We start from the raw sequence: 22,305 nt of genomic DNA, 5'->3' as shown, positions 1-22,305 counted from the left end.
AGATATATATAGATATATCATCTTTTGTTAGAGAATTTCATAGGCAACAGAAGAGTAAGATGTACCTTAGGACTCCTCAGCACAGATTTTAAGCGGGGAAGTAGAAAAGGCCACAAAATTTTTCAAAACCAGGCCAATTCACAGGCATCTGGGGCCATTAGTAACCTGCAGTAAGAGGCACATCGGAATATAAAACTTAAAAGTGAACCCACTTCCATAATATTGTTAAATGGAACAAGCTTTGAAAGCAACTTAATATACTTCCTACATTCTGAATATGCTGTGATGTTTTTTTTCTCTTATGAAAAGAATGACAATGTCAAAGCAAGCTATTGACACAACAGACCATCATCACCTTTCTTACAGTTGTAGTGACAGCAGCTAAAATTAATTTAATGTAATGTATATATAAAGGAGGACAACTCAAGAAAAACATTGTCTCCAGGTCTCTGCACAGAACTAACCTAATAACAGCTTACAAGTCACATAAAATCTTACTTTTTAAAAAACTTACTGAACACTTGACTACAAAATTGTAAATAATGACAAAGAGAAACTACTGAAAATGCAATCTTTGAAAAAAGACTATTGTAATATCTCAATCTGCCTCCATTTCATCTAAAAATCAGACTTCTTTCCAGCTCACAGGATTGCTGTAAAGATTAAATGAGATAATGAATATATATTTATAAAAAGTACCTGATACATAAGCTTAAGTATGTCCATATCATCATTACTAATGAGAATTGTGATATAAAACCATGTATTCTACAAATGCTGTTATCTTGACACGTATCTTGTAAAGAGAACTATCTGCTGATTTGATGAATATGTTACCTAAAATCTGGTCTTTTCCCAGACTCTAGAGGCATAAAAGACACAGAGAAAAGGCACCTACCAATAAAACTGTGCAAAGTACTTCTCAATTAATCATACATGGCAAAGTGCAAGTAGAAAGCAACAAAGATACAGTTTAATTTCTCCAACTCACTTTTACTAAGCACCTCCTCTAACAGTCAAACTACTCTAATACAAATACCACAGTAGGGATCCCTGGGTGGCGCAGCGGTTTGGCGCCTGCCTTTGGCTCAGGGCACGATCCTGGAGACCCGGGATCGAATCCCACGTCGGGCTCCCGGTGCATGGAGCCTGCTTCTCTCTCTGCCTGTGTCTCTGCCTCTCTCTCTCTCTATGACTATCATAAATAAATAAAAAAAACTTAAAAAAAAAAAAAACAAAACAAATACCACAGTACATTCAGCTTGTTAAAAATGAGTCTTAAATACCTGGAGCAAATATTCTCTACAGCACTTTCCCAGAACACACTTTAAAAAAGGTAAAAGAGCTCTTTGCATCCAGATCTGACCTGTTCTGGTTTAACCACTGTTCTGGAGTTTAAAATTACTTTAGCCTCAAATAAATAATTTGGGGGAAGAAACGCTGGAGAAACAATTTGGCCTGTAAATGTGTATTTGCATAACTACAATTTAATAACTTAAAATAGTTGTCTAAACAAAAACAAACTAAACAATATGAAAAAAATAACATCTTATACTGTCATCTTGAAACCCCAGTATTACTGTAAACACTCCCCTTATTTCACTCTGCTCTGACAATCCATTACTTGAGCTAATTCAGTGATGTGACTATTCAAACACATGATTCTAAAATCATTTCAGAACAACTTAGATGCTTCAAGTGTTTCAGACTCTGGCATAAACAGTCTTGAACTAAATTGTGTCTACATTTATCACAATAGTAGATTTGGATGTGAATTTAAACATATCACCAAAAAAAAAATCCTTTTAGAAAAGTAAACCCACCACTAGTAACAGTGAAATTGGAATTCAGAATCATTATAAATTGTAGCCATCTTGCTATAGAAAAGTGGTAATTTTAATAAGCACTATATATATATATGTATATACATATATACACATATAATACTTCTATCAGTAAAATATATATGAATTACACATGTTGTATACTCCCATATATATGTATAACATTATATAAAACATTAAATATTACTAAAATATATTAATTCTTACATATGTATACGATGCATAAATATTCCATATGCCTTATTCTAGCTTCATCTTATACGTTAAAAATTTTAATTTTTTTCTGAAATTGAAAATATAGCTTTCCACATATTGATTTACTGGATCAGAAATAGGAGTTAAAATAACTATACTGTATTTCTCTCACAAAGGCCTAGCTTAAAGAGTATTTATCTTTAGGCTCTATCTCTGAATTCTAAACTTGCCACAGCTTATATAAGCCAAATAAACCAAATGACAAAGCATCTGTATCAGTGATAAGAAAAGAGAGGGATTGATTTATTTTAAGATTTTATCTATTTATTTGAGAGAGCAAGAGAGAGCATGAGCTGGGGGAGGAACAGAGCCAGAGGGAGAAGCCCACTCTGCACTGAGTGTGGAGCCCCATGTGGGGTTCGATCTCATGACTCTGAGACCATAACCTGAGCCAAAATCAAGAGTCAGATGCTTAACCAGCTGAGCCACCCAGGAGCCCCTGGAAGTGCTGATTTATTTTAAACTTTGCAAATTTCAGAGATGGCTAGGTATTCTACTTTATCTTCAACATCACATGTAGGCTGACTTCTCATATAGATGTATTACAATCTAGCACTTTAAGTAACTTAAATGAAAGTACTGGAACTTATTTTAACAAGAAGTAATACTGTTTCTTGCAGGTTTTCATACATTCAGTCCATGTGCACAACCTCAATAAACTATTTCCTAAATATAGAGAATCTGTACAACTTTTTTTTTCTTCCTTCTATTCTTTCAACCATCAAATATTGATTTCCCACATTTACTTTCAAATTAAATATTTCTATTATTCTGTATTTAAAGAAAATAGACTTACCACAGCTATAGTCCTATTAAATTTTCTAGGGAGCATGGTACATTATATAATCTATTAATCATGGTTATGCATCCAAGTAAAATCTAATAACCTCTTAAAAGTAACCCTCAATTCCCTTTAGTTTCCCAACAGTTTCAGAAAGTATACTAAGAAATATTATGTTTGTTATTTTACATTAGCATTTTTCATTTAATATTTACCAACCTTCGAATAGGTCTCACTTTCCAATAGTCACAAATAATCCTCTGAATTTGGACACAGATATTTGTTAACAAATATGTGTACCATGGGAAGAAAGTGTGCCCCAAAAAGCATGGTACAAGATACCAAGATTCAGGATTACACTCTAAAGACTGTATGTTGAGTCAAGGGTTAGATTATTCTAAGAAATGACAAGCATTAGTCACCTAGGGTAAAAAATGACAAAGCCCAGACTTCCCATAATAGAAATACTTCCACTGTGTTTAAATTTTGTAACATAAACTATTTAAATGCGATATAAAACAGTTAAGACTCATAGTTTATATGACATTTTATCAATCGAATGTTACTTATAAACACCTGAGTATTCTGCACCCTTTAAGTCTAGTTCATCATACAAATGGCAGAAACATAAATTATACAGCGTATCACCATAAATACAGTAAATGGATTTCAATTCATTAGGCATATCATGTGCTGAAATATGAAAAGTCGGCAATGTTTTAGATATTTAATGAAATATAAAAATATATGTGGTTAAGGTTTTAACATACAAAGTGTAAGCAACTTTAAACCAACCATCTTTAGCTCTTAAATAGAACACTCAAGTGTCATTCATCTGAACTAAGCAGGCCAAGCAAAATATCCTGTGATTCCTATGTTCTCCTCAATGTCGAAATGGGTGGATAAATTTAAAGCCTGTTCCCTCAAGAGTTGCTTTATAGGCAATTTTCTCCCAGTATCAAGGTCTGCAATTTCCATTTGGCTGCCAGTTTGCGATTAAATTCATCACCTTTATTATAAAAATGTGCTTTACTCCATGGCCTGCTGCACAAGAACTATAAGAAAAACATTTTTCACTGCTAACGGCAAAATCATTCTAAGGCAACCACCACATCCACTCAGACATTAGCTTCCTCAACCTGATGTAGTAGCCTACATCACTCACAGGAAAAACTGTAACAATTCTGTAACTCACAGAACCTAAATTCTATAGAAATGCCATGCTCCAAACTTTTTTGGATAAAATTCAAACTCCTAATTTTTATATTCAGTATTATTGTGAGTGCATTAACCACAAGATAAGAAGTTAACACCGGGAATATTTCCAAATTTCAATAAAATGACAAAATAACTTTTTAAGTGTTAGATAATTAAGTATCCATCTTTTTTATAAGTTCATGATTTGCTCTGCAGGCTAACTTTCACTACCTGGCAAACAGCCAATGGTCAAAGATATTGTAAGATGGATACATGAATATAGATAAGATATGTTTATACTTATATAACACTTCTACTTAACTTCACTTTCTGAGTAAATCATAATATGAGGTTTGGAAGGAAAATAAAGTCAGAAAAATAATATTTTCCAAATAAAGGCATTAAGTCTAATAACAATGACATAATTAAAACCACAATATTACTTGTTTGTAAAACTTATTATTTTTAAAATATTTTCTATAAAATTATAACATTCACGTTTACAAACTTGGTTTTTATGTCGAAAACTCAGAAATCTCTTATTCCAGTAAAATTGATAGTATCCATTTTAGAACTTTCACGGGAAAAAAGAGAACTAAATTTTACATTAAATGAAACCTATAATCAGAGGAATTATCAGGTTATTTAATATGTGAACCTTGAAGAAATTTTCATCTTCTGCTAGAAAATGTGATCCCTTCCATCTTAACTGGTGTACGCCTTTGCCACAGCAGTTAAAGCACTATACTGCAGTTTATTTCTCTCTCCATACTATTACATGGCTCCTTAAGTGCTGGACTATGGCTTAGTTCATTTTGGTATCCACAGCACTCAGCAAAGTGGTAGATTAAAAAAAACAAAGTTTGTTGAAAACTAAGTTATAGCAGGAGTCAACATCAGTTTTCCTAAAACTACACAAGGCATAACCTATTAATTCTATAGTATTTTAAAATAATTATTCTATAGTATTAGTCACAACCAGCACTTTTTAAATGACACAGAATGTGGATGCCTGGGTGGCTCAGTTAAGCGTCCAACTCTTGATTTTGGCTCCAGTCATGATTTCAGGGTTGTGCTATCAAGCCCCGTGTCAAGCTCCCCACTTAGCAAAGAGTCTGCTTGAAATTCTCTCTCCCCCTCACCCTCAAACCCTCCACCTGGACACACGCTTTCTCTCTAAAATAAATAAATCTGGGCAGCCCAGGTGGCTCGATGGTTTAGCACTGCCTTCAGTCCAGGGCGTGATCCTGGGGACCCAGGATCAAGTCCCACATCAGGCTCCCTGCACGGAGCCTGCTTCCCCCTCTGTTTGTGCCTCTGCCTGTCTCTCAGTGTCTCTCATGATTAAATAAATAAAATCTTTAAAAAAATCAAAGTCTTTAAAATAAATAAATAAATGACATAGAGCAAGAAAACACTACATCATAGGTTAAGTAACACAAACATTATTTCATAAAGCTTTCATTTCAGCTGTTTAGTTATATAAAATTGTATGTTCATAACAAGGTATTTCTCTTTATAGCTAGCGTTCTAAAAATACATGCCTTTTTTGGCTCACATTTACATCATTTTTCTGGCTTACACTGTCAGGATACATGTACTTGTTATTCAATAAATAACAGCATTAATAACCAAAGACTCTTGATTCACAAAATCAAAGATTTCACTTTGAGACTCCTCTTAATTATTACTACTTGCTCCAAAGCTTTAACATCCACAGATAAAATAGCTAAAAATTTTGTATAAATTTGATTTTTTGTTTTGTTTTTAAAGGTTTTATTTATTATTTATTTATGAGAGAGAGAGAGAGAGAGAGAGAGAGAGAGAGAGTCGTAGAGACACAGGCAGAGGGAGAGGCAGACTCCCCTGCAGGGAGCCTGATGTGGGACTCAATCCCTGGTCTCCAGGATCAGGCCCTGGGCTAAGGTGGTGCTAAACTACTGGGCCACCAGGGCTGCCCCAAATTTTGTATAAATTTGAACTTGAGACACACCTGCAGCACCAATGTGGCATATCTTATGATGTCCAGTTATATATTTCAATAAGAAAATCAAAGGTGTTAGTCCTTGAATAAAAATGATATGTGAAAAAATAAGACTCTCATGTTCCTTACCACCCAGTAAAATAAATGAATTTTTCTATAACCTAAAAACTCAGGATTTTCTAACTCAGATCTCACTTTCACCTTCCCTAATTACTGTTATTTTCTTTTGGGATCCACTTATTTTCTACTCTCTTCCCCTTTTCTTTTTTCTTTTACTCAGAATTCATGGAACAACATGAAATGTTTTCTGAAGACATCTCTCCTACATATCACCCTTCAAAATTTATATAAACTTAATTAGTCTATACAACATATACAGGATATCACCACATACAAGCCCAAATACTAAGTCTAGCAATGACAGATAATCTGAACTGAGCATTTTGACGACGCTAAGTGGCCTTCTCATTTTCCCTTATCTCTTAGACTTTTATCTCATTATTCTAGGGCAAATGACCTAAACCTACAAGGGGGGGGGGGGGGGGGGGGGGGGGGACCTTACTCTACTCTAACCTATGACTTTAAAATATTGTGTAAAATAAAATATTGTGTAAAAAAACACAGAAGTTCCTTTGCAAACATAAACTAAATTGTATCTAGACCTAGGGTCAGCTGGCTGGAAAATGAACCTAAGAGAACCTTTTGTCTTTAACATCAGTTTAATGACAATATCACTGCATGCATTAGATGCTTACTTTTTTTTCTTATTTATAGGAAAAGTTAAAAAACATCTTGGGTAAAGGGACTCCTGGGTGGCTCAGTCGATTAAACATGTAACTCTTGATCCTAGCTCAGGTCATAATCTCAGGGCTGTGAGATGTGGGCATGGAATCTACTTATGATGCTCTCTCTCCCCTCCTCTCCCTCTCTCAAAATAATAATAATAGTAACAATAATAATTATTATTATGACTACTCACTTTAGAAGGTAGTCACAGTACATAAATTATCAGTCATGACATTCATTCTCCATAGAGGGGATCAGGCCCAAAGGTATTCTCTGGCTGGCTAATGATACCACTTACAGACATATTTCTGTCATGAGAACCAAATCAATTACCATTCCTGAAGCCAGCAGTTTCTAATCTGTAAAGCTTCATACCCTTAGTAAATGAACTGCACTTACATATTTAACAGAAAGATGGAACTGTGATCAGAGATCCATTCCAACCTCAAATCCCTGAATCATAGGCTTTTCTCTGAACTAGAAAAAAATGTTTTTAACAAAAATCTGTTGGGCCTTCCAGATGAAATGCTATTATTCTACCATCCACCCTTACACTTACCCTTCTTTAAAGACCGCTAATTTTAAATGTCTTCAGAACTTCATTTCATACAGGGAACATAAAAAATAGTGAAAGGGATTAAAGGGGAAAGTAGAGAAAATGAGTGGGAAATATCAGTGAGGGAGACAAAGCATAAGAGACTCCTAACTCTGGGAAATGAACAAGGGGTAGAGGAAGGGGAGGTGGGGGGGGGGGGTGGTGACTGGGTGACAGGCACTGAGGAGGGCACTTAACCGGATGAGCACTGGGTCTTATACTGTATGTTGGCAAATCAAACTCCAATAAAAAGGTATACCAAAAAAAAAAAAAAAACTTCATTTTTTAAGAGCTTCATTTTATGACTAATTGCTGTAACAAAAAGAGAACAAATATCTTATAGATTAAAATCTAAGCTCACAGAAAAAACTCAATTACTGACTTACAGCTCTTACAAAACTACTATATCACTGCAACTCAATGTTTACTTAACAATCTAAAAGATAAATATTTTTCTGTTCAAAATTTAACAATTCCTCTTCATCTAACAATTCAGTAGTTCCTAACTTAAAAATTTTAGACTTAAACCAGGCATATGTTAGATCAACATTATTTCTCTGTGCATTATCTATTTTAAAGCACTCTTAAGTTTTATGTTTGTCAAAATTCTGTTTTCTTTCATTTAGAAAATTATTTTTTAAAAGATAGCAAGTCTTGGGGATCCCTGGGTGGCTCAGCGGTTTCACGCCTGCCTTTGGCCCAGGGCGCAATCCTGGAGTCCCGGGATCGAGTCCTGCGTTGGGCTCCCGGCATGGAGCCTGCTTCTCCCTCTGCCTGTGTCTCTGCCTCTCTCTCTCTCTATCATAAATAAATAAAAATGAATCTTTAAAAAAATAAATAAAAATAAAAACAGCAAGTCTAAATTTTTATGTAAATAACATAATTTGAATTAAACAAAATTCACCATAGAAACCATTTGCACAATTGTTATATAAAGTCAGAAAGCAAACTTATTCCTGCTTTCTTCAAGATGGAATTTGAAATAATCCCAAACTAAATGAAATGTAACTATCTTCTTCAAAGAGTACTTTGATTTGACTTGAGCCAGTATTCTCAACCCAAAATTAATTAAGATCCCCAAACAATGATTATTTTAACCCTCTTCTCCCTGGGATCCACAACTCTTTATAATCCTCTAACATTTATCATAACGTAGCCTCAGACCACTAGTTCTAAGAAGAAAAAAAGAAAAAGAAAAGGAAAAAAGCATTCCTTACCAAGTAATTTCAGAAAATACTCAATTAAACCAAGTTATTAGCTTCTTTTATTGAAGATCCTGGATATTCAACATGTTACCAACATGTTGAATTCACAAAAGAATATGCAGCACTTCTTTGACTACTTTTATTCTCAAACTACCTCACGAGGCCAGTATTACATGGAACACACTTTGCAAACACTTTCCCTAGAGCCTTCCTCAATTCGGAGTTAAATTAGCAAATCTTCCATCTCTCCCCTCTAATCTAAGATTGATAGGTCTTTCAAGCCATTAGAGCAAAAGCAAATGGAGAGGATGATGAAGGGCAAGCGCATGGCAAAAACTCTCGTCATACATACAGGGCAAGATATGCTAGCAACCCATCTATGGTGTAGAGCCTTAGACTCACCAGTTCTATAAATCACACACTTACTAATCCAGATAAACCCCCTTCTTCCAGGCACCTAAACCCAATACAATCCCCAACAGACACAAACAGAAAAAAATAAACTAAATGGTATCATAAAAAGAGTGAATTAAGTATATCCAAATGTACTAAAGTACAACAAAATAGAAAGCAAAACTAAAAATGCACAGGTTTAAAAAATAAAGCTAAAATAGACATTAAGAGGCAAAATAGTGGGGTGGGGGAAGGTGGGAAATAAGTCCAGAGTCTAAAAATATGCAATAGGCAGAGCAATCTACCACATTAATCCATACTAAACAGAAATATGGAGGCAGATAAGAGGGGGAAAAAAACTAAGATGTAAAAGGAAAACCCTTAAATGGGTCTCCCATTACTAACAGGATGAAATCTCTTTCCAGGAATTTAAAGCTTTTACAGAAAAGACACAGAGTAATTTACTTTCCTTCTCCTACCCAGAATGTCCTCCCATTCCAGGACAGTGGTCCCCGTGTCTCAAACACTACTACCTTGCCTTTTCTCCACTTAAATCCTATCTGTCCTGCAAGAGCCTGGTGAAATTTTACCTCTTTTCCTAAACATTCCATAATCTCCCCAGCCTAACGTGATCTTAACACCAGTCTTTCAACCTCTCTTGGGTTACATTGCTTTACACTACTTTCTTTTCATACTCTCTACCCTATTACTCAATTTGGAGGTAAGGAATGAATTTAAAGGTTTGTTGCATACCTCATAGATTGATTACACATAGAATGTATTCAAATTTACTTGTGAATAAAAAATTTCAAATAAGCATGTCAAGTTATTAAAAAAAAGTGAAATATGCAACTTTGACATTACTCAAAAATTAAATGTCACGTAATAGTAATCACTTTCTACTGGAATGCGATATAAAAATGTTGATTTCCAATTAAATACACTGCAAAAATAAAAGAGCCTGGTATTCACAGGGCTGTTAAAATATGTAGTAACCTAATAAGGCTTTTTATTATTTTTATTTTTTTTTCTGATAAGGCTTTTTAAACAGCAAGTAATCAAATTCCGAAAACATTTGATATCACACAAGCTTACTGAAAACAAAGTGAATGTTGAATGGAACAGGTAAGTAAACTATAATATACCTCTATAAGATGAACTATGTTAACATAAAACTATATTGTCAAAGAAAAGGAAATGGCAGGTGAACATGCTCATGACAGATTTACACGCATACAAACACACAAAATGGATAGCACAGCAGGATCACAATTTTGTTTTATCCACAAATAGAAAAGAGGAAAAAGACAAGAATGAAATTCACCAAAATGTTAAGAGTGATTATCACTGAACTATGAGAAATTCTTGCTTTTTTAATTGATACAGTTTAGTTCTTTTTCATGAAATGAAGAATACTTGTTATAGGAATAAAACCAATGTATTTAATTCTTTATAACAACACATCTCACAATGATTATTAGAATGAAGAAATTTATGTTTCTCATATCTCTAAAATGACTATAAGAAACAATTTTTCAAATGTATACACAAAAACTTTCAGGGAAAAAGCTTTTCCCAAAAAATACTTCACATTAAGGTTCAGAGACAATATGTTATGACACCTCTCTCCCCCCATCACCACCTTTCCCAAGATTCAGAGGCCACAAACCACACCACTATCAAAGGTGAGCTGAAAATGTTTGCATCTTCAATTTTCTACATTTTATGAATAGCAAAAAATAAAGAACATTGGGGAGAAAGGAGTAAAATGCAAGTTACTATCATTTCTGCAAAGGTATCACAGTTGGTATCTTCTCTTGTCTTCCACTTATAAACAGTTCTCTCATGTCTGAGTTCAATTTCAAGTGATTAAAGGAAGGAAAGTATTTTACAACTGATTTGGCAATCAAAAAGCTCAAAATAACAACTTAGAAAATATAATTTAAATGTGTTATTAACAAAAACTCATATTTCCAAATCCTACCTAAGAAGGAACTTAAATAAGCAATGTTTCTTTAACAATTGCAGGCCGTATTTTTAAGATATATATTTATCTAAAAAAAAAAAAAAAACCTGATAAGGAATGCTATAAACCACAATAAAGCGAGATAAGATTTCCTTTTTTACTCCTGATAATTTTTTATTACTACAATAACACTATAATCCCCAAAAGAACTTTCTCCTCATGTCACATGTAATAGTAAACTATGGCACAGATATTTTTTTTTCTGTTTTACATTAGTAAACAAATCAATTGCCTGGTTAATACAGACTTTAGAACTGCCAAGAAAATATACAAGTAGAATACTTTTCAACAGACTTGACTCAGACCTACACTAAAACAAACAAAAGACCTTCAAACAACTCAGCTATAAAGGCAGAAACTGTATTTCAGAAAATTGCTATACTCAATGGAATGTTCTAAACCAGTCACATTTTGGGCAGCCCGGTTGGCTCAGCAGTTTAGCGCCACCTTCAGCCCAGGGTATGGTCCTGGAGACCCAGGATCGAGTCCCACGTCGGGCTCCCTGCATGGAGCCTGCTTCTCTCTCTGCCTGTGTCTCTGCCTCTCTCTCTCTCTCTCTCTCTCTCTCTCATGAATAAATAAAATCTTTAAAAAACAAAAAAATAAAAAAAATAAACCAGTCACATTTTATAGTCAACATACTAACACATGGTTTCTTAAAACAAAAAAAAAAAAAGAGTTCTTTAAAGAAATATCACAACTGATCTACAGGATACTGCTAAATATTAAATTTAATCATTGTTATTTCCCATATTCCTGAGCAACTCTCCTCTTACAATTTAAAGGAAAAAACTTCCTATTCTGGTGAAAGGGTTATTTCTCAACAAATTTTAATCACTAAACACTGTCTTTTATGTACTAGTATCTCCATCTGCTGGAACATAACCTCCTTACCATTAAGAGTTCTTAAGGAGAAAAACTTTGCAGTAGAGATTTTGCAACTACTTAGAAATAAAACCTTTTCATTAGTCACCATTTGAGGCAACTACGAACCCACACTTAACTTCAAGAACCAACCAATAATTAAGAGTGAGCATCTATCTGGCTTTTCCATTTAGGAACTATTTTCAGAATAGCAATATATTACCTGCTGGTGAAAGAAAGATTTACCTAACTACAGAGGGAGGATCAGTCTATGACCACACTAACCCAGATTTCACTAATTGTGGAACCAGGTAAGGTGCCCCCAGCCTGAGGCAAAATCAAGTGCATAGCATCACATTTGATGTACACTTGAATCTATTTCATCCTTTAAACCTAACTTCCCAAGCACTAGATATACAGAGCATAAAAGAACAATTCCAATAAGGAAGTTATAGCAGTGCCATAAAAAAGATGGTTCTAAATTAAAAAGATGTAAAGTCATAACAACCAGATTCAAGGAGTGGGGTCCTGAGTCAGACTCTTGCTTGAACAAGCCAATTATAAAAAAATATTGGGGGGGGGGGAGGGAGGGCACCTGGGTGACTCAGTGGGTTAAGCATCTGCCCTAGGCTCAGGTCATAATCCCAGGGTCCTGGGATCAATCCCTGTGTTGGGCTCTCTGCTCAGAAGGGAACCTGCTTCTCTTTCTCTCTCTCTCTCTCCTCCCAGCTCCTGCTATCTCTGTAGCTTTCTCTGCTTCTCTATCTCTCATAAATAAAAATAAATAAATAAATAAATAAATAAATAAATAAATAAATAAATAAATAAATAAAGTATTTTGGGGATAACTACAGAAATCTGACTATGGACTGGTTATTACATTAAGTGTAGGACCAATCCATTTTATTCAGTGTGATGTTGCTATAAAGGAAAATGCTAGTTTTTAAGAGATACATAAATACACAGAAATGGAATGTCAAGATACCTGCAATTAAAACAATCAACATAAAAAATAGTTAAATAAAGTACAATAGATGATGAAAATAATGAAGTTCTCAAAAATCTTCGTATTTAGTAACACATCCAGATTCAACAATATTAGATGAGTGAAACTGGGACAAAATTTCCTCCAACTCATATCAATTCAAGAATTTCTAAGACACCCCAAATGCAAAGAGTTTCTTCAATTCTCTTTAATTCACACATAAGCTTAATTCTAAGTAACCAAAATTGTAGCTGACAGCTATACAAATGAGCTCCACATGTTCTCAATACCTCAGGATTAACATAAAAACTTGTGGGTAAGGAAAATATTTTTTCTATGTTTATTTGTAGCTATAACACATTCTTTAAAAAAGTCTAAAGAGAGCTTAGACCTAAAATATATAAAACTCAAAATGTATTTTCTTAAAATATTTAATAAAAATAGAACTATTTAAAAGTTACCTAACCACTTAACCTTTCATAATGCATCCAATTTCTACTTCCTTAGACTCATATATTCTACACTCTTGTTACTTGGTCCCTCAAACAGTTTATTATGACACCCCAAAATAATACAAGCCTTCCACTGACTGGTTCTCCTTACAAAACTCAGAATAGAATTCATGCTGTTCATCCCAACATTCAAGGCCCATCATGGTAGAGCCCGAACTTAGGATGCTGGCTCTGCTCCTAACTCTAACTCTCCTTTGCATGCGTTTGCCATTCCAACTAACAGTTTAAACACACTTTCTGAAAATCTTTCAATCTCCCATCACCACTATTTTGACATACAGCACTTTCTCTTCTCGAGGAACATCCTCCATCCTCCCTCATTAAATCCCTCCCTCATTAATTGAATCACCTCATTAAATTCTACCATCTATTAATATCAAGTCAGATCCTACTTCTCAAAAAATATTAGGTATTTCAATTCAAAGGTACTTTGTCTCAACTATCAGAATGCTAGCAGTGAGTAATTCTCATGAAAATAAAAACTAATAGATACTCATATGGATAAATTACACCGTTTTTCTTTTCTTCTTTCATCCTCTACAAAGCTGCCTTGCTTATCTCCTTGTCCATCCTAACAAAAACCTAAAAATATCAACAAAAATTAGATGATGCCACCTTACAGTCTCTGAAGTTCTTTTGCAGGTAATACTCTCCAAATATCTTAATTTGAAGTTGACAGGGCAGTTATTAATTCCATTTTCACATGAAGTATCTGAGGTTCAGAGAGGTTGGATATCTTGCCCAAGATCACCAAACTAGTTAACTGCCAACTCATGATTAGATCTCATGTCTACTAGCCAAAGAATTCTTATTACTTGCAACACGGTCTCGTTAGTGTATGGACAGAAACACAAAATCATTTTTATCTTTGTGCTGGCTCACATGTTCATATGTATATATACACATATTACACAGTTAACACGTGAATACCTGTCATGACAAATTGGAACCTCAATGCAACGATGGTAGCAGCAACAATAGTAAGAACTAGGTACAGTTAATTTCCAAATACCTTATATTTGGCTTTGGTATGAAATTTTAGTTCTTAAAAAATTTATTTACCTACCATGTAACAATTCTCTCAGTGATAAAAGTACTGTAACACAGCAAGCAAGGACTATAGTTTATACTTAATTATTTTCAAATATACTTTAAAGAATCAGTTGATCCATCGGATATTGGTATCAAGAATGGGATGCGGCGGCAACTAGTACAGCTCCCTCTTCCATTCAATTTATCACCATCCACCTCCTGACAGTCACTCTTTATTTACAGAGTTGCTACCTATGGTACTAACTACCCTAAGCTGATGTAAAAGTGAACCAAGTGTATATTCCTGACTTGAATCACCTAGCAATAATAAACCTTTATGTTATATCTTCCAGTCAGAAATGTTAGGTTTCCTTGAATGGCTTTAAAAATAGCAACTGGAGTAATAATAATAATACCACCAATAATAGTAAATACACACTAGATTTGTCCCTACCAAAGAATTAAGACTAACCTATGGTTATTAACAAGTTTAAGTGAATGAGCTGAAATCCTCTAAACACCCTTACTTTCTCATTTTTAGCCTCTTAACTATCAAAAAAATTTACCTTTAAAAAAAAAATTCTGGCTCCACGAATTTGACCAGTATCTGCTCAAGTCCAGCATAGCACAAATTAACAAAATTCCCACTTACTTTTTGTCTTCATGTTCGTGACCTAAGGCAACACAGCAGTTTTTTAACACATAAAACTATTCTGGGTTTTTCTTCTCTAGTTCCACTATGGAGTAACAGCTTCACCAAAAAGATCATAAGGTAGAACCGAGGATCAAGCTCCAACTCCGATGCTCCTTGCCTTGAGATGCAAAGTCACCTCTCTAGACCTCAGTTCTTACACCTATAATGTGAAGATTTCCCCTCTCAGGTCCCTTGCAGCTCTGAAGTTCAATGCTCTTTTGATATTATTTTAGTTTTCCTTACACTAAACTGAATCCAAGAAATGTTTTTTTTTTTTTTCCACATATACATCTCAAATACTCTTTGTAAAACCATTCTGAGACCCCATAAAATGACAGTAAGAGTTAATGAAAAAAAGGTTTCCAAGAAAAATTTCAGGACGCCTGGGTGGCTCAAGTTGTGATCCCACGGCCCTGGGATCGAGTCCCACATCAGGCTCCCTACTCTGAGGGAAGCCTGCTTATCCCTCGGTCTCTGCCTCTCATGAATAAATAAAACCTTGAAATAAAAATTTCATAAAACTGCTTTTTACCAGCATTTTGCAGCACCCCTAAACATAATATGTGTGTGTGTGTATATATATGCATTATGCATTTTTATTAAAGTTTTCTAAACTCTTAAGTTAGCGTAAAAGCCAAAAGTTCCCCAATAACTGACCAGATGATCATGCCCAATCTCTACAACAACCTGCCCTGCACAAAAGCCAAAGGCAAGGTCTTTTAACTTAGGACCTGCGAATAATGACCCTTTCCACTGTTAATAAATAATCATTTCAATCCTGGGGCCAAGCAGATATTCCATTACTTCGAAAACCATCCTTGTTCTAGAACTTCATCAGCCCTAGCGCCAACTCTCAAGGATTCAAGGCCAGTTCACATTTAATGCATGTCTCCCATCATATACAGGTGTGCCTACATGTGTGTACACACACAAGCCCTTTCTTTAGTATCATGGCCAGGTTAACATGAGACTACTCTACGGATTTAAGTGCATTTTGACATTTTTCTGATACTTCAGTACTCTTAAAAAAGCATTCAAACTGACAAGTTCTGCTTTATCATAATATGATAGAAATGTTACAAAATTGATTCATTTCACTAGTCACAAAATTTAGTTTAACAAAATATGTAGGTTAGAATCAATATATAAGGCAACATTATAAACATGAATTTTTTTAAATTTTGCTAGACCTGATAGGCTTCCTGGAAATTCAAACTAGAGTCGCTGCTTAGCGAAACTGAAGAAATTATGAAACCACTGAGTACAATTATTTGCTCGTTAATTACAAGAATTCTGGATAAATCCTAATCTTCGACAAGCAATATGTTTGTTAAAAATTCATGACAGATTTACTTTAAAACATTGTTAGGGCTAAAGCAGGTAAGACGACTGCTTTTTAAGAGGGTTAAAAGTTTCAGTTAGCTAAAAACTCTTATTAACCATCCTCTAAGTAATGGCACTTTCGAATTAGCTTAAAGAAACACCTGTGTTTAAAAAATTATTTGTGTTAAATTACTGTAACTGCCACATAATGTTTATACTGTTTTCTTCTAAACTAAAACCATTCAAATAGTCCTTATTTATCCTGAACACATCAAAGTAGCACTTAGGGACCTGGAATCTTTCCCGTATACTGTGTTTTACAGAGTACAAGACCTACATATCAGCTGACTTGTCGACTTTTATAGGTAAGTGACTAGGGAAAAAGTTCACCTATATAATGCCACAGACACCAAAACTTTTAAGAGCTGAGATGGGCACTGACAGCTTCTCTCTGCTTATGGATTGGTATAATTTGTGTAAGGACTGGCTGAAAACTACTGCCCAAGTAAAGCAATTTGATCTTTCTAATTCCCATTCTCACCAATGGTACTAAAGTAAGATGAAGACAAAAGCTTCTTGAGAACTCGCACTGCAAATGATATTGTACGATTTCTAAAAAATATCATTAAAAAAAATACATGTGTCTTTTTTTCTAATTGCCCCAAACTATCACCAACTATTATATAATTGGCTTAATCCCATACTTCAGAGAAAACAGAAATCGAGAGGCTAACAACGTCAACCTACTTATTAATTCAACAAACATCCGATAGTGTACATGTGCCAGGCTATGAGGTGGGCTCCTTCAAGGAACAAAGGTACACACACACAAAGAGAAATAATATCACAACATGAAGTACAATGATAAATGCATAGACAGAAGTACCTAACACACAGTGGATCATATATATCTACAGTCAAATTTTGTAACATGGTCACAGTAACAAAACAAAATGCATTCACTATGAAAAGTTTAATACTATGTTTGCTTTCTGTTAAATGAAAAAAAGCTGTAAAAATCTCACTTAGAAATCAAACAACCTAGCTATTTGGGGTCCCAAAACTGAAATGTCAACTTTAAAAGGGGTATAAGCATTCCCTAAAAGTTCCTACGAAAGGGAAAAATACACTAGCTTGATGTCAAAAGAGAGAGAGAGAGAGAGGGATCAGAAAATATAATGAAGTCCTATCAATCACAAAATAAAAAGTTGGTGCATAATATAATTCTGACCTCTTGGCACAAGTTCTTGCACTATCCTGATCCCTTGGCCCTAAAATAGATCACTGGATCTATTCATAATAGTTGGCCTGCCAACAGCAGAAAGTTGCTCAGTGGACTGTCACCTAAATTATTAAATGAATAAAACTCAAAAATGGCAAAGTATTTTCCATCTCCAACAGAGAAAGACAAGTTTTGCTTATTATTGTACCATCATAAACCAAATTGTATTAACTAGAATAAATTTCTCAAATAAATTAAAAGATGTTCCAGTCAGATTATAAAAAGCTGTCCTTAGGATCACACTGGTATTAATTAAGGCCAAAAAGGTCAAAAAACAAAACAAAACGCTTACAAATCTAAACATATTGGCTTCAAAAAAGGAGCACGTGAATAATGCTCCAAGAAAGGGCGTGTGTGTGTGCACGCGCGTGCAACATGCATCCATGTGTTGGGGGACGAAGGGAGCACACTTGTCTTTTGTCACAGGAAGTAAATAAAAAGCCATTTTTTTCTTATGGAAAACTGATGCACTTTGCAAGTGCACTGATGTCAGCTCCAGGACAGTGGCAAGTGAGTGGGTAATAAACAGAAATATAATGTGTACAAAACCTTAAAAAGCCAAATTAACTTATTTTCACTTTATATACCCAAAGCCATTTAAGAAAAGGTGCTTATACCAAACACACTAGCAAATGAGATTAGCAAAGACACCTATTTCTATTAATTACGTTATATCCTTGGGAGTACAGCTTTTACTACAAAACATGTAAACCGGATAGTTAAGAAAAAGGAATCACCTTCTGCTTCATTGAATGTGCATGCATTTTGAGTATATATTCTACCCAAGGGGTAGTTAAAGCTTCAAAAGTACAGAATGAATGTAGAATAAATGACCTAGGATACAAGTTATCATTTCCATTATTACTTTACAGAGCTGGTGACACCTCCTGGGTAAGGAAAAAAAGAATAACTGATTATAAATATCCTATCCTTCTCATCACTATTAATTCAAAGGGTTAGCTTACAACTGCAAAATCTTTCTTCCTAAAGAACAATTACTTCAACTTAATAAAATCTGTTTGTTACAGAGATTGAGTACTGTCAACAGTGACCCAGAAAAAAAAAAAAAAAAACACTAAAATCATAATAAACTATACAGCAAAACTCCTCTCAATACCAAAAAATAGCCATATAATTTTTGAATCAAAGCTTTGGTAGACAAGCAAGATTTTCCCCTACAAAAAAATTTTGAAGTGTAAGAAAACCGAGGCTACGATAAGATACTTTCAATACTGAATGCATAATGAAAATAAACATTAATATGGAAAAACGTTAACTAGTAAAGCAAATTTTAATTTGAAATATTTTCTGCCCACATTTTAAGGGAGAGGGTAAGAAAATTGAGGTCAGAAAAATCTATTACCAACCCTCTTAAAAGACCATGAGAAAATGAACAGGCATTTTTCAAATCAGCAAAACAGAAGGTAATTGAACATGTTTGCTCACTTTTTCTGAGCCACACACTAATTTTTCAAACATTCACAAAAGATTTAGGCTAGCTTTACTTATAAACCGTACCATGCATTTTTAATTTTCCCATCAGCAGCTTTAACCTTCCTCTGCCTAAAAAATGAAAACTCAACATCTGATTTTAAAATCCCTAGTTCATCCCCTTCCCCCATGGGGTTTTTTTTTTTTTTTTTAGTCTAACTGATTTCATTTGTAGCCTTCTCAATTCTAATTGCAATACTCTATAAAAACAGAATTTGCATTCATTTTCATGACAAAGAAAGTTTTTTTTTGTTTTTTCTTTTTTAAATAAAAAACTTCTTTTAGTGACTACTCTTTCCCATGGATGGTCCCAGGATTCGGTTTGGAAACTTCTCTCCAGAAAGCAGTTTAAGGCTTTAAGACCTCAGTTTCATGTGTAATCATCTTTATCTTCAACAAAAGATTCTTAAGCATTGGAATCAACTGAAATTACGTCCTTTATTTGAGTGAGCCAATCTAGACCTCATTCATAACTTAAAAGAATAACTGAAGATACTTAAGAGGAAAGTCTGACAATCCCTACCTCCCCCCTCCCAAAAAATAAATCCAAAAACCAAAAGCAGTGTCCATAGTGAAAATATAGGCTAAAGGTTAACTTGGCATGGAAATAAAATGTTCAATCTAAAACATTTAAGTTTTAATCAACTAAAAAAATCTAGCACACATAACTCCCAAATTTGTAACTAGCCAAACAAAAATTCTCAGACAAGCAAATTCTTTAAAGCTTACTATAAAAATAAAATTGAAATAGAATTCCTAAATAATCATTCAAAATTTCTCATTATCAGAAAATACACCTATTTTAAGTCCAGTATCTTGATTATCAACGTAAAACATGTAACTTTATCTAAAACATGTAACTTTATCTAAATTGAAAAAATTTTTCCGCCAATCGTATGGAAAAGGAAAACGTAATTCCTAACCACAAACAGAAGTCCTGATTAATTTGTTTTGGACAATGACAGGTCACAAAGGGGTAAAGCAAGTTGCCAAATTTTCAGAATTAAATCATCTGGCCAAAAAAAACGTGATACATTTCAAAAATCAGTATTTTTCTGAAGTCAAATTAAGTTTATAATAAAGCTAACAATTAGAGGAAGCAGCTTATTCCACACTAAGGAATAGCCCCTCTTCCTGCATGTTTGTACTGGTCTGATAAAAAAACAATCAAACTTCCTAGTCATTATGCTGTCCATTTTAAACATCCCAGCTACGGCACAAGCAATCTTTACTTACCCTGGGGAGGAAAGGCTAAAATTCTAGATAGACCAAGATAAGAGATGGAGTAAACCACATTAAAAGAGAAAAAAAAAAATTACTTAGAATGTATCATCCTCAGCTAGTGGTCTCCCAAGTTTTAAAAGGCAAATAGTTACTATTTCCAACCACAGAGAAATGAACAAACCTTTGTTAGAGATAAAGACCTAAGTGGAATTCTAGATTTGGAAGATTACAAATTATTGAAGCCAACGTTAGAAACTTTTTAACAAGGAACAACTCCAAATGATCACTTAAAGATTTTAGATCAACATAAAAGCACAGGTGAGAAGTCTTTCAGAACTAATCAGAGAAATTCAAATTATGTTTTTAAATAAGATACACATAAAGTGAAATACCTTCAATTTTTTTCATAAACTCCTATGTCATTTGATTGAACTCAGCATTGTAATTAAAAGACTAATGCAACTTTAATTAATTCTAAATATTGTGAGGACACATTTCATTTTAATGTCAATGAAAGATTCCTTCTAAACTGTACTAAATAAAGAAAATTTAACAAATACTATTAAAATTTTAAAATTTCCAAAATATACCAAGGCAGAAAAGACATATCATTTTTGAAATGCAATAAAATTGTTCCCATAATTTTACGTAATGTGTTCTGAGTTTATAACTATATATTATAAATACGGTAAGTGTATTATGAACACGAAATGACACGCAAAATGATCTACTGTGATTCAGATTTAAAATATAATATAGATCAAATTATTGAGTATATTACACATTTTGCTCCAAACATTTCTCATGTTTAAAAAAAAATAACTGGCGCCCCTTAGCGCTCACATTTGGAAATACTCAATTTAATAGTTCCAGCAATTTTTTTTTTTTTTTCGACATTCCAGAAAGTTTTCTGCCTCCACAATCTTTCAAATGCCAACACAAATAGAAAAAGCAGAACCCCTTAAAGGGACAGCTCAAGTTTTTTCTGGAGCAATATAAAATTAACAGATTTGCTATTTCAACAAGGGAAAAAAGCCCATTCCGATGAGGATTACCGCTGTTCGGTCTAACATACGTAAGCAATAGCTAGGACGCTGTAAGACCTAACAGTCTCGAACTTTGAAAGTTGTTTCTAGGACTTTCTTGACAACAAATGATCCCGGGATTCTTCTTTAACCATCTTTAATCACGAAGACATTTCCGGTCTTTTGTTCTTTAGTGACATTCCAACTCTCTAAGCTTCAGATTCCTTTTCTCTAGTTCTATAAAGATCTCGAAATTCCTATGAAAAATCTAAAATCCACGGTTCAATTCTATAAAACAGTTTATCAGTCTTCCAGGGATGCTTCTGAGACAGGAAAAGAAAAAAAAGAAAAAAGAAAAAAGAAAACCTCCTGAGTACTCGATTTTCAAATTAGACTTTGTTGGTCATTTTGTCTTCTCCAGGCTTCCACAGAAAAGCAGAGCTGCTAGAATTCGGCAGTCCAGGGCACTGCTCTAAGCAAGAACTTGTTAAAGGAATCCCAGAGTCGGCCAACATTAATCTTGTCGTTCTTCGCAACCCTCCGCTCTCCGCCAACAAAGCTTTTCTGCAAACTTTGCCCCTTCTTCTCCCCGTCCTTCGGAACGTCCATCCTACAGAGCGAGGCAGCGGCGTCCTGGGTTCGCTCTCCGCCGAAGTTCTCTCCGAGTCGGGACGACGTTTAGACTCGTCCTCGCGGTATTTCGTACTCACCCCCCCCCCACCCCGCGCCCAAAGTGAAGTTAAACTCCCCAACAGTTCTCGCTTCCCCAAACAAAAGGACGAAAAGTGCTTTCGGCTGTCATCTTGC

General features: G+C 34.4%; 1 protein-coding gene across 14 annotated transcripts in view; it reads right to left on the bottom strand.

Moving 5' to 3' along the window:
* Positions 1-22,305, bottom strand: part of QKI (QKI, KH domain containing RNA binding) — a 163,200-nt gene that overhangs the window by 138,055 nt on the left and 2,840 nt on the right. The window contains exons 1-2 of one of the 14 annotated variants that reach the window (XM_035704665.2): positions 21,549-22,205; positions 66-165 (exon numbers count right to left, since the gene is read on the bottom strand). The exons of 11 other annotated variants lie outside the window; for them this stretch is intronic. The gene's annotated coding sequence lies outside the window, so the exon portion shown is untranslated. Of the gene's footprint in view, positions 1-65; positions 166-21,548; positions 22,208-22,305 lie in introns of those variants that run through there. 2 more of the 14 variants (XM_035704667.2, XM_025422708.3) reach the window with 2 other exon arrangements.

The sequence above is a fragment of the Canis lupus genome, chromosome 1 (assembly GCF_003254725.2).
Source record: "Canis lupus dingo isolate Sandy chromosome 1, ASM325472v2, whole genome shotgun sequence".
In the NCBI taxonomy this organism is placed as follows: Eukaryota; Metazoa; Chordata; class Mammalia; order Carnivora; family Canidae; genus Canis; species Canis lupus.
The sequence above is the reverse complement of the archived record's forward strand: the minus strand, read 5'-3'. Positions and strand labels throughout refer to the sequence as shown.